The sequence below is a fragment of the Telmatherina bonti genome (assembly GCF_933228915.1).
Source record: "Telmatherina bonti genome assembly, chromosome: 24".
In the NCBI taxonomy this organism is placed as follows: domain Eukaryota; kingdom Metazoa; phylum Chordata; class Actinopteri; order Atheriniformes; family Telmatherinidae; genus Telmatherina; species Telmatherina bonti.
Genome location: NC_136633.1, coordinates 20,883,833 through 20,897,026, shown reverse-complemented (window position 1 = coordinate 20,897,026; position 13,194 = coordinate 20,883,833). Strand labels below are relative to the sequence as shown.

At 39.9% G+C, this 13,194-nt stretch overlaps 1 long non-coding RNA gene across 1 annotated transcript; it reads left to right on the top strand.

Annotated features, from left to right (window-relative positions):
- Positions 1 to 2,639: 2,639 nt before the first annotated feature.
- On the top strand, positions 2,640 to 3,019 carry LOC306773847. Its single transcript, XR_013771815.1, has 2 exons — positions 2,640 to 2,777; positions 2,887 to 3,019. It is a non-coding gene; the product is annotated as an uncharacterized lncRNA (long non-coding RNA).
- Positions 3,020 to 13,194: the final 10,175 nt, after the last annotated feature.

The following is a 13,194-nucleotide window of genomic DNA, read 5'->3' as shown; positions in this document are numbered from 1 at the left end:
CTGAGCGTGTCATACTCCATCAGGCTATTAAAACACTCAAGCATTTCCTCATAACTGGACTTTTATTGTGGACACACAAGCCGACCAGTGGCCCGATGTGGCAAGCCACCTGTTCGCTCCACTTGAGGCTGCTGTGTTTACAGACATGGTTGCTCGACACAGCCCAGGAACCTTGTTATCAGGCATGGTAGGAGGCCTCAAACCATCTGTCTGAAGTGGCTGTCATTGAGTTTGACTGACAGTAACACGACAGATCTATATCTTAGTTAAATATGGTTCATTTAATGAGTGTATTGCTGATTAAATTCTGTTTCTCGGCTATATGGAAATATATCACGCAGTGCATGAAGCTGAGACACGATCGCCACTTCTGCCTGCTGCCATTGTTACCTGGTTAGTTATTGTTTTGTTTGAGACAGATGAGAGACCATGCTGAGAGAAATTGATTCTTGATGCTGAATCTAAGATCTGACAATAAATAAGCCGTTAGAGGGCGAAAATATTTTGTTTCTTAAAAATACAAGTAACTTCTTTTTGGTCAGTTTATTAAAGGAAAAAAAAACATTTAAGACTGTAAAACATTCGGAAATCATGTGCTGCAGGTTAAATCAACCACAATACTGATTATAAAGCTGTGTTTTCATCTTAAAACAAAAGATTTTTGGACTTGCAGTGGATAAATGTGTTAATTATTTTGTTATAAAGAATAGAAATTGACTGATAAATTACTTTAAAGTCGGATCCTAAAGATTTCCATTCAGTTAATTGAGCCCCATTTGACAACAAATTCATCTCAGTTCCCTTTAAAGACAAATCAGTTTGAGATATTAAATTGCTATTCAAAGAAAATTAAAGCAACATAGTCCAATTTATGTTCATATAAGCCAGTTATTAAAAGAAAAGTAGTCTGGCTAAGGAAGCCAACTGACTGCTTTGACTCTTGTCTTTCAATTTCCCATCCTGAGATTTTAAGAGATTTAAAGACCTAATGTGTGACTTCAAGATCTGCGCATACACGATACTCAGAGAAGCAATAACACAACATGGCCTGCAACACACCAACATCACCTTCACAACTTGTGATTTGCTTTTTTTCACAGTAGAATTTTACTATTAATATTTGCGAGCTCATTTTGCCCGTGCTTCTCTTTATAATACCGTTGAAAATATAGATATTTAGCACCAAGGTTGGTACTGCTGTTGTGTTCATGCATCCTGAACTATCACCGCAGAATTCATCACTTTGTCAGGAACTAATGCAAATAAGCTCAAATCAAAACAGATTTTACTTCAATATCCAACAGCAGCAAAAGGAAATGGCTTTGTGTGTCCTGAGAAGTTTGTTATAAATCGGATTGATCTGATTTAAGTGTCAGATCTAAAAATCTGTTCACGCCAGGTGAACAGTAAATGTAAAAACAGGAAATGTGACAGAAATCCAGCAAAGATCTGACACAGGACCTGAGAGGTGAACGTTCAGCCTTGTCCATCTACGCTGCAGCCTCAGGAACGGTGTCCATGGGTGGCTGAAGCCATTCGCAAGCAAGAGAAAAAGGTAATGTTGCAAGAACTGAGCTGAACATCAGGGCCAGTCGGTCTCATGAGGAGTTAAAGCCTCCCAGATTCCAGACTTTATTCAAGCGATGTGGGACCGTCTTAATGAAGAGCAGAACACCCAAAATCCAAACGCAGAGATTTGAAATGTCCTTCAAGAAGTCTGAATAATTACTCCTGAAGGCTACTGAAAGCAGTTTTTCTCAGTTCTGCTCCTCAGGATCTACCGATAAGCATGTTTTAGATGTTTTCCTACTCCAACACACCCAAATCAGCTGAATGGACCTCCTTATATAGTTTTTTGGAAGTCTGTTAATGAACCATTAATTTCAGCCACGTAGGTTGAAGTGCTTAAACGGCTAAAACATGCAGGTCAGTCGGTCCTGAGGAGCAGGATTAAGAAACAGACTTAAAGAAATGACAAGAAGGATTTTTTGAGAGGATTGAGACAAAGTTTAAAGATATTTGTGCCAAATATTGACTTTAGGCTCATAAAAATTGCATAAACTGTTCTTTGTTTCTACTTCACACTGCAAAAACTCAGCCTTAAAGGTGGAGTATGTAAGATTTTCAATATTTAAAAAAAAATTAACTAATAAAATAACTACAATCATAATTAGATCGTCTTTTGGACATGTAGGTTCCAGTCTGTCCATATTTGATGCGTTATTAAATTACAAGTTTAATTAATGACCAAAGACAAAAAGCACTTTTTTTTACTGGTAGGCAAACATTTAAGAAGGGTTTTTGTCATTAATTAAACTTGTAATTTAATAACACATCAAATATGGACAGACTGGAACCTAAATGTTTTTTTTAAAAAACTATCTAATTATGATTGTAGTTATTTTTTTAGTTGTTTTTTTTTTAATATTGAAAATCTTATGTGATTGGGCCAAAGATTAGTTTTATTTTGATTTGTTACAGTGCATGCTCATTTTAGATTGTATTGTTGTGTATTTTAAATTGTGTGCTGCCACCAATCCCTACTGAGGCCCATCCATCCCTCAGCTAATTGATGAGCAGGAACAGCTGTGTGCACTTGGACATTATTTAAGTGAAGCCACAGCTGAGGCAGAGAAGGACGGCAGAGGAACAGAGCCGGACACGCAGCTCACTCGCCAGGAGCGGAGGCAGGATCGGGAAACCGCAGCAGTTCTGAGGTTGTTGGCCTGACTACTCAGCCCTGGGCCGCCGGAAACCTTACGTAGCCCGGGAAAAGCGTGAGTAAGACTAACTCGGACCTAGAACTGGAGGCTGGCTGCGGGGCCAGGTGGGGGGAGTGAGGAAGCTCTTCGAACGGTGGACTACCGCATCTGTTCTTCTCCGCAGGCGGGCTGAGAGTGCGGCTGCGCAGCGAGGGAGAGAGACGACGAAGCACCTAAAACGCCGTGTTGCACACCAGAGGACTCCACGGGGACATATATTTGAAGCGTCTGGAGTTTAATAAACTTATTAACTACTTGACTTTTTAGTGTGGCCTCAACTCTGCTCACCCTGCCTTTTTAGGAGGACCATTGTGGCTACGAGGGCAGACCCTTAAGCTTGCAATCGTATTTGAGTCCCCTCAGCCACTGACACTTACATACTCCATCTTTTAAAAAAAAAAAAAAAAAAACAGAAAAAAATATACAAAAATTATGTAAATGTTGCTTCAAATAAGATAAATTATCTGCCAACAGAACAAGAAAATTTGGCTTGACAAGACTTCCCAAAACAAGTAAAAATACTCTTAAAACAAGAGGAATTCTCTGGCATAAAAACTAAGAATTATCTTACCTTTAAAAAAAATTAAGCATATGTGGACTCAATTTAAGATTTTTTATCTTAGATTTCCGTTTTTGCAGTATAAAGGCTGTACTTTTTATATTCCAATAAATCTATGCATTTATTTCCCATTTAAGCCAATATAGAGAGATTAGTGGCATTTGTGCTGAATAAAAATATTAAAACCACCAAAAAAAAAGGGACAAAAAGAAACATTCACCTGTGTTTAATTTGAAATATTCACATGACTTAAACCAGTAAGCTGTGGTTTTTCTGGCCGTTTTATAGTGCCTCACAGCAATAAGGACAAGACATTTGTCAAAGATCTTGAAGTGTTTGTCTCGGCTGTTCGTATTATCAGGAAGTCCTTTAATCTGGACAAAGGCTTGGTCCAGATTGAGAGAGGAAGTGGCTATCTTAGAGCTTCAGAATGATTAAGAGCAGTACAGAGTGGTGATGGCAGAGTTTACCATATGCTGCACAGTAAACTAAACGAAGCCTCATGGGGGGAAAAGCTAAAAAGGACATCTGTTGAGAGAGAGGCAAAAACAGTCCAATATTTACTAAAACTTCATCTCGATGACGTTCCATAAGCAACCAAAATACTTTGGGAATGAAAGAAATGCTGGAATAGGTTTTTTACTTTTAGGGAAGTATGGTTGTAATCTTTATATGTATTTTCATGTGCAGAGCATTTCTGCGTGTTTTAGGGACTGCAGATGGAAATGAGCTCCGAGAGCTACAATCTGCTACAAAGCATGTTTTCCTCTATGATCAATCCTGCTCTACATGCTGCCTGTTTTGTTTATGGGTGATTAAACGGATCCCAGAATAAAACAGCGGAGGCACCCGTGGTCATTTTCTCAGTGGTTCAGTAGTTTTAACTAAGATTATTGTGAGATTTAACCTTTTTTCAGTTGTTTGTTGCTTGTTTATCCAGGAAAAGCTCATTTGGAGATTCTCCGTCCAAAAATTGATTTTATTTTTTTATTTTTTTTACCTACAAGCTGAACAAAACTGCAGTAGTTTTTTATTCAAAGAATTTCATGTCTCTATTGTTTGAGAGATTATGTGAAGGGTAAAAAAAAAATCATCCACTGTGGTGGCAGTGAGACTTCACTTCAATGAATACTTCACAGTAAGTTATGCATGTGTGTGTCTATGTGCATGCATGAATAAATATGAATGTGTGTATAAATGTGTATGGGTATAGGTATGCATAGGTGTATGTATATATATATATATATATATATATATATATATATATATATATATATATATATATATATATATATATATATGCTCTGTGGGAAACACTGGGTTCAGGAAACAGGACAAGTGTCAGGTGTAATTATTAATCATCGTGTAGGAGTAGGAGCAAATAAGTTATAGTTCTTCCTTCCCCTTTTTATACTTGTCAACAGAGTGACATGGGTGTTTTTGGAGGCTATATGTATGAATGTAAGCAAGTACATGTAATGTAAAGGTATATGTAGGTATGTGTATATATGTGGGCACATGTACAATATAAATAATGCTGACCAGTCTGAAATTAAAAAACAAAAAATAGTTTGGATTTCTAACTCTTTATGATATTATGGATCCTCCTTTTCTTCTTTATGAGAGAAGAGCTTGTTTAAGGAAACACTTGAGAATATTTGCTCATATACGACAGGCTGATGCTGTGAATCGTGTTTTCTTCTGCTCATGGGTTTCAAATACCAAAGCTTTGGAGAATCTCTTGTCTTTCAAGCCTTATTGCGGCAATCAGCAGCTTTCGGCACATTTTAACATCAGTCCAGTACTGGAAAAAAACACCTTCACCATCCATGCACAGTAAAGCACAATGTATGTTGTCAGTATGTTACCAAATGTCAGTGGAGGACTAAAGGAAGCTGTAGCATTAAACCTTAAGATCAGGGGTTGCCAACTCTGGTGCTCAAAAGCTGCATCCTGCAATTCAATTCAGCTTTATTTGTATGGCGCCACTTTACAACAATGTCATCTCAGGGCACTTTACAGACACATCAGTTCTGAGCCAGTTCATAATAAATAGCCTAGATAAGGAAAAGCAACAGATTGCATCAAGTGTTGACTTCGACCCCCCCCATCCTGAGCATGCACAAGGCCACAGTGGAGGTGCAAGTACTGGACGTTTCTCTGCATGCAACACACCAGACTTAATTAGCTGTGCACTAGTCTGATAACAGCCACTGATTTGAGTCAGGTGTGCCGCAGCAGAGACACTCCTAACACATGAAGGATTGAGGCTCTGAAGGACCGGAGCTGCCCCACCCCTAATCTAGACATTAATCAGCTTTAAAATCCCTAAATAAATAATTATTTATGAAGAATTAGAAGAATCCTGCGGCAGGTGTTTACAGGTTAGGTTTAGGAGCAGCGTCGTGCCTCAACTACAGCTCTGATCACACGGTGAGTTTTCTTATACTCCGTTCATTTCCTGAACTTTGTGTCATTGTCTGGACCCCATCCTTACCCATCCCTGTTCACATCCATTATCCATTTAGCCTTCCATTCTTTCTTCCCTCATCTGTTCATCCATCCCCATCCAGTTCCCTTTCCCTCTTCACCCCCGCCCCCCCTTCTATCTGCTTCCTTCATCCCTCTTCTTTTCCATCCCAACAGACTCTCTAAACTCTCCCAACCCTCTTTCTGTCATTAATTAAGATTTCCTCTCCATAACCTTTCCTTTTTTTTAAAAAAAAAAAAGATTTATTTTGGTTCCATCTGGGGTGGTTCTTTCAAAATAAGTTGGGTCACTGAAATCCTTGGATGTTGAATCTCCTTCACCCAACATGTCGCCATGACACCCAGATTATCTACCACATAAAGCTTCCACAAATCAGTTTATCAAGTTAACATCAGGAGGGTCCCCATTCATCCTGCCTCATCCATTTATTTTCCCCTCTCTCATCCATCCTTCGCTCCATTTATCTTTTTATCCATCCTCACCCTCCCACTTTCATTCATAATCCATCTGTCACCCAACCATCACTCCTTACCTTGTCCATACTCACCCTCGACCACCCTTTCATCGTTCCATCCTTCCTCCCCTCCCTCATCGATTCATTGTTCCTCCCTTTCCCTCCATAATCTCTCATCCAGCCAGCCATTCATTGATTCTGCCCTCATCCATTCATCCATACTTATCTCCCCACATCCATTCATCCTTTCTCCATCCAGGATCCATCCATCCATCATCACCCTTCCTCCTCCATAAATCCTTCTAACCTCCGATGAACCAATCAGAAACCTCAGATCCTTCCATAAATTCATCCACACCTTTCATTAAATAACTAAACCCCCATTATTGAAACGTGGACCTTCTCATTAAATCTCATGTAGAAGGCATAAACAATCAGCTTTTCAGTGCTCTTGGAATAAATACACAAATAAATAAATAACTTTTATCAAAGCCTAATTCTTAAAACGGATCAAATAACTGGTGTGAATCCTTAATCGCTGTGAACTCTTGAACCTGAGGAAGCAACAGCTAAAAATATGCCTGTCAGTCACAAGTTGAGTAAAGGAAAGCTGTTAGTGAAACAATCGTATCTGACAGACTGTCAGGCTTTGAGCGTTCTTCGCAGAAATGTCTCATAGTCTCTGTAATAGTCTGTTCGATTCCGGCACCTCAGACAATCCTCCACTCCAAACCTGTCGGATGATTTCAGTGAGCCTGAGTTGTAAAGACTATTATTTCAGCAAGCTTGTCAATAACAGACTTTTTTTTTTTTTTTTTTTTTTTTTTAAAATAAAGTTGATTGTCGGGAAAAGTAGCGATAAATTAGGAAAAATCAAGCGTCAGGCTTTCAAGAAGGCAGCTGGAGCAGATTTCAGAGACAAAGCAGACACAGCTGTATCATGGTTCATGTCTGCAGCCATTAAAGATGGACAAGAAGGAACAGAAAATCATCTGAATGTCTATGTTGTGTAAATGTAAAAGCCCCTTGAAATTCCAGTTGCACCTTGAAACCCATCTGCTCCAAAACAACTCACTTTTCTCCCCTTCAAAAGTCCAGAACCTCCCCGAGCCTCTTCGTCTCATAGGTCTGCTCATGTGAATCAAATTAGCTCCAAGAGAGATGTGTGTTTATGCCAAGCGGCCTTGAAAAGAACAGCCGCTGCATTGATGAAGCTGGATGTTGTTGGAGGAAAGCAAAAACAGAAAAGTCTGATGTAAAGTTTGGCACTATTTGCTTCAAAAAGGGACGTTCTACGCAAAAAATAGTCCTTTTTTTATTATTTATTCATGATGCAGTGAAATTTGCAGTTGTTCCTCAGTGACTGTGCCGTTTTTGTTTTTTTTTTCCTTCCCCTGTTTTCATAATTTGATCATCAACAGTGTGAGCTGAGAGAAAAAGTGATGAGGTAGAGGGAAGATTAGTGTCAGCGAGGGCAGTTTGGATGTGAAGCCTCGAGAGAAGAGCTCTCTGTTTGGTTAATGTGGGATGGAGCTCTGCTCCGTGTATACCCTCAATCCTCTGAGTGGGTTGCTGCTGATGGTTACATTTTATTCCTTGTAGGAGGTGGAAATAGCATGTGCATGTGTGTGTGTGTGCGTGTGACACTATAATGTGGTGACATCCTTCTCTCTGCGATGGTTCTGTAACACAGAGCTCTGAGTAACTGCACCCAGGAGGAAAGCGGATTTTCAGCCTCATTCATCTGTACTGAGCTCCGACTAAACATCATTCAAACCGCCAACTTAGCAATCCCTCCCTCTTTTTTTTTTCTCTATCCGCCTGTGCACACACACACACACACACACACACACACACACACATACACACAGGCACATGCACTTGCCCAACAATGCCCTGGCGCTAGATTCATGGGACATTAGCAGTAGGCGTTTTGGAGATTTATCTTTGCACATTCCTCTCTGCCTTGCTTTGTTTTTCACCTGTATTATTATATCACAGCATGAATCTCTCAAAACGCTGCACTCCCACAAGTTTAAGGACTCCTGCCCAGAAATATTCCTACTGTGATTTAGAGAGACCATTTAAAAAAAAAAAAAAAAAGGCAGCAAAAGGGAGAAAATACAGCAACTGGAGCAATCTTTCTGCATATAACCAAAAGTGAGCATGGAATAAGGTGGGGGGCCTGCTCAATTTGCTTATCAGTCACTCTCAAACAGCAGTTTGGTCCCTTTGAGACATAACAGCATCAGGCCACTGGGGCACAAGCATGGATTTGAGTAAACATATCGTAGTAGAATAAGCAAGCCATACAAAAGCCCTTCCTCCCATGACCAGGCCCACACACAAAGACAGTTTGGCTGTTTCCACATATACACTGGAAAGAACAACAAACAAGCGGCCGAATCTGCCAAACAAAGACTCCTGCAAATATCAAATCAATACCCTGTCTTCATGTTTGACACAGTTTGAACTTGGCGTCATCATGGGATTATTTGTAACAATAATAACCCTCAGAGGATGGAACCTGGGGAGTGCACACCACCTGCCTCCCTCTGAACACACTCAGAGAGCGAGAAAACAACAGGAGTGTGTGGCTAGGTGGGCTGAAAACATGAAGGGATTTCCTGTATGTATGGGGACCAGTGCTCCCATAGATGCAAAGTGACTTTTCAGTTCATACAAATCCTATAAAATAAACCAACTGATTGCATTGAGCCATGACTTCAATCCAATCCCCCATCCTGAGCATGCATGCGGCGACAGTGGGAAGGAAAAAACTCCCCTTTAACAGGAGGAAAACCTCCGGCAGAACCCAGCTCAGGGAGGGCAGCCATCTGCCTCGACTGGTTGGGGTGGAGAGGACAGGAAAGACAGAACATGTACAACTGCACTTATTCAGGAAGACCTGCAGAAAAAAGGAGAAATAAGTTAGAGATGGCAATATTGGCGTTTATTTATACATTAATATATTAGAGAAACAGAGCGAGGTGCATTAAAGGGAAAAATAAAAACCTCATATTAAAAGCCTTTTTTTATTTCTTTTTTTGCTATTTTTTTTCATGGGTCGGTTCTTAAAGGATCATAACTTTATGCACAATGGCAGTGTGAGAGGCAACCAAACCTTCGCTTAACAGGCTGTATTTCACAAGTAAATGGTTCACTACTCAGGTAATGTTTGCATTCATTGACCCATGCATCTTATGGATAATTCAATACTGTGAAAAATAAGAGAAAGGGGGGAAAAGATCCATTAAATAATTCAAAGCGGATTTAAACACTCAGTAAATAATATTTAGCTTGAGTGATTCTCAGGAAGAGAAAGAAAGAAAGATTGTCGTTTTCTACGACTTAAGTGCACTTTCAGAAAGCCTAATTGGTTCTGTAACCTTCAGTAAGTGATACTTTTAGAGATTTAGACTTGATTTTAAGATCAGGCTTAGAATGAGTTGGTTAGATGCAGGGTTAGGGTTGTGTACATTTTTGTTAGCTAAGATGATGGTACCAGGCTATGGAAGGCATTGCGCTAATGAAAAATACCCTTAGGGATGCTAACACAAATGCATGTTTAGCTTGTAAGTGTCCTCCCACGCTGACTGCTTTTCTTAGGGCTCTCCTTCACCTTTAGATATGGTAACCAGAGTGGCTGCAGATACAGCATTAGCATGTGTGTTGCATGTTAGCTCCAGAGAGACCAAACAGAGCAAGTTCAGCAGGTCAGACTTTATTATTGCTTTCTAACACCACCACCTTGCCAAGAACGACAAGTATTCTGTACCTGTGTGCCTCAGTTTTGAGTTAACCACCTCTCAGGTTTTATACAGGAGAAAGGAGAATCTAGGATCTACAAATTATGCGCATATCAATGCACTTCTGCGCTGCATTTCACCTATAGTGTATTTTCCAGCTATTTGCATTCAAAACAGTGGAGGTCTTTTGTTTTTTTCTTTTTTTACTTGATCTTTTCCTTGCATAAAAATTCTGTAGTTTTGGATGGTGACATTGTTATGAAATGTCTCACTAAAAAGAAAGTTCCTGTCTCCGTTTGTGTGTGTGTGTGTGTGTGTGTGTGTAATAGAGGATGAGAAAGTGTGTGTTGCATGTTAGGATCGGATTGCTCCAGTTAGCCATGCTATTTCATTTCTTCCATTTACAACCATTTCTTCAGGTGCATTACTTCATGTTGATCTGTTAATTAAGTGATGCTGTGTTGTGAAAGCCAGGACAAATATTCAGTATTTTGTGTTATATCAAATTGTATTTTATCCTTTTGTATTGCACCGTATCATGTCGCACCATATTATATCGCATCGCACTGCACAGCATCGCATTGCACTGTATCAGATTGCACAATATTGTATCATATTGTATTAGATTATTTCATTTTGCATCGTATTTTACCGTATTGTATCACATCGTATTGTAAAAAAGGACAATTTAGTAGATAAAGTAAAAGAAAATTAAAGAAACCCTCGTGCTTCTTAACAAGACAGTATCTGAATTTAAAACGCCATTTCTTCTTTCAGTAATTGAATTGTGATAATTCCCAATACATTCACAAATGGAAGTGATTTCTCATAACATAGAAACACTGTAAAAAAATATATGAAAAAGACAAAAACTAATATTCTGGCCGTTGGGACACCACAAAGCTTTGAAAAGCAGAAAAATTATTTAATAGTAACATACACCTTATGCTTTTAGTTTTAGTTGGCTTTGTAATGTATCATGAAGAAGCCCAATAACAAGGCAAGTTTGTTTGTATAGCACAATTTATGTGCTTTAAATGAAACATAAAAAGCATTACAGATGGTGTGAAGAAGAATAAAAGACAACAAATAGCAAAAATCACAATAAAGTGATAAGTTGAATTAAAATAATTAATAGCAAGGATGGACTTGAACTTGAGCCCTCCAACCTAAAATCCACATTTTAACATTGAGACCATCACTATATGTGTATATATGTACTATGTAACAGTTTTTTTTTTGTTGTTTTTTTCTATTCTATTCTATTGTATTCTATTCTACAGTCATTTAGCAAATGCTTTCACCCAAAGCGACTTACATATCCAGATATGGCACATCTGGGAGGTAACTTGCGGTTCAGTGTCTTGCCCAGGGACACTTCGGCACATAATCAGGGGAAGTGTGAAATCAATCTCCTGACTTTCCAGCCGCCAATTTTTTGTTGTTGATTTTACAACGAACAAGTCAATCAACAATCAACTTTATAGCTTTTCGAATTCCAGTCATGTCTTATCCTGTTTCATTTATTTTTCCTGTTTGGCGAGCTCAAACTTTTACATGCTATTAGATACACATGCAGACATGTTCCTTATTCATTTATTGTTTCTCCTTCCCTCCCACCACACAGCTTAACTTCAAGACAACAGCTGGAGTTAGACATAAAACCACCGACAACATCGCCAGCAATGTGTTTGAAATCAACAGCCCTTCGTCAACAAGAAGATGCTTCCAGTATTCCCATGACCCCCAAATGAATAAATAACCTGCCCCTGCTTGACACCAGTGAGAGTTTTTATCTCCAGATGCTACGCCTGTCTTGCAGCTTCCCACAAGGCTCCCCTCCCACTCCACCTTCCTCCCCACTTCCACTCTTACAACCCTGCTAGAGCCTGGAGGAGTGCAACGCTACCTGCATGCAATCAGCACATGCACATCCTGTACACACACACACACACACACACACACACAAGCACATTCACTTTGCTGTGATGGATGGTCTTCCCCTCTCACTAATGCACAAAAGCGTTATCCGTCACCCTCCAGCCCAAAGGAAAGAGATGCTCTTTTAGAATTGACATTCTGCTCCCTGGCAGCATCCCCAGCAACCCATGTGGAAGTCAGCCCGGCTGCAGAGCTACTCATGCGGGAAGGTGCCTCCTCTTCTTCCTAATCCTTCTTGAGTGGGGGATCATAAAGGCACTTCTAGTTCATTAAATACTTCTCACTTCATACTCGATTATTCAAACGGGTTTGGGATAAATCACGCTAAGTGTGCATTTTGTCTCATGGAAAGGGACTTAACATGCTGGGAGCACTTTGTTATTGCTCAGTAAACTGGGGTCAATTCAGGACATTCCTCTCCCGATTATTGTTCTTGTGTTTGGTGCCCAAATAATCAAAACTTCAGAAGATGAAAGACTGAGAGAGAGTTTTCCCCATCTGGATATTTCCTCTGACTAGAGTGCAACACATTTATGAAACTGTCAATTGAGGGAGTGGAGGCAGTGGAGCTTGACACATCAGATTGGTAAACTTCTCATCCAGAGAAGGAAATCTTACATTTGCATGTGGGTTCTTCTTTTCCTTTTCCTTTGGCAGTGGCACACTTTGAAGCTAAGAGACCCCGAGAGGCACCAGGCTGAGAGGCAAACAAGTTATCATGTTTGGTCTCCCGGTCCCTGTAAGCGGCGCCTCCTCAGCAAGTGGTTGAACTATTCCCGGTGGAGGTAGTATTGTGGCTGGCACTTGAAACTGTAGATGCTGGCTTTGGATTTGTACGGTACGTGCATCAATCCGAGTGTGTGTGCAATATTTATTTGTTCCATTTTCCTCTCTGGCCGGAGATATTCCTGTTAGAGAAAAATCCAAGAGACGGAAGAGTCCTGGGCCACCACCGGCGCCGCTGCAGCTCCAGTTTCTTAACCGTTTCATTTGGGATTCCTGCTTTCAGTTCTGGTTCCTTGTAGGCAGCTAGTTTTGAACTTTAGGTTCAGTGAACAGCCCAGACCCTACAGCCCACTGATGTTTGCTGCTTGGTGGTGATCTCTTATGTTCAATGCTTCCTTTCTTTTGAAACTTGCTTCATTTAGGGACCATAACGGTACAATTTTAACAAGATATTATCACTGCTATCTGATGGCATATGAAGATGTCATCATGTGACAGCCTTTTTACCAAAG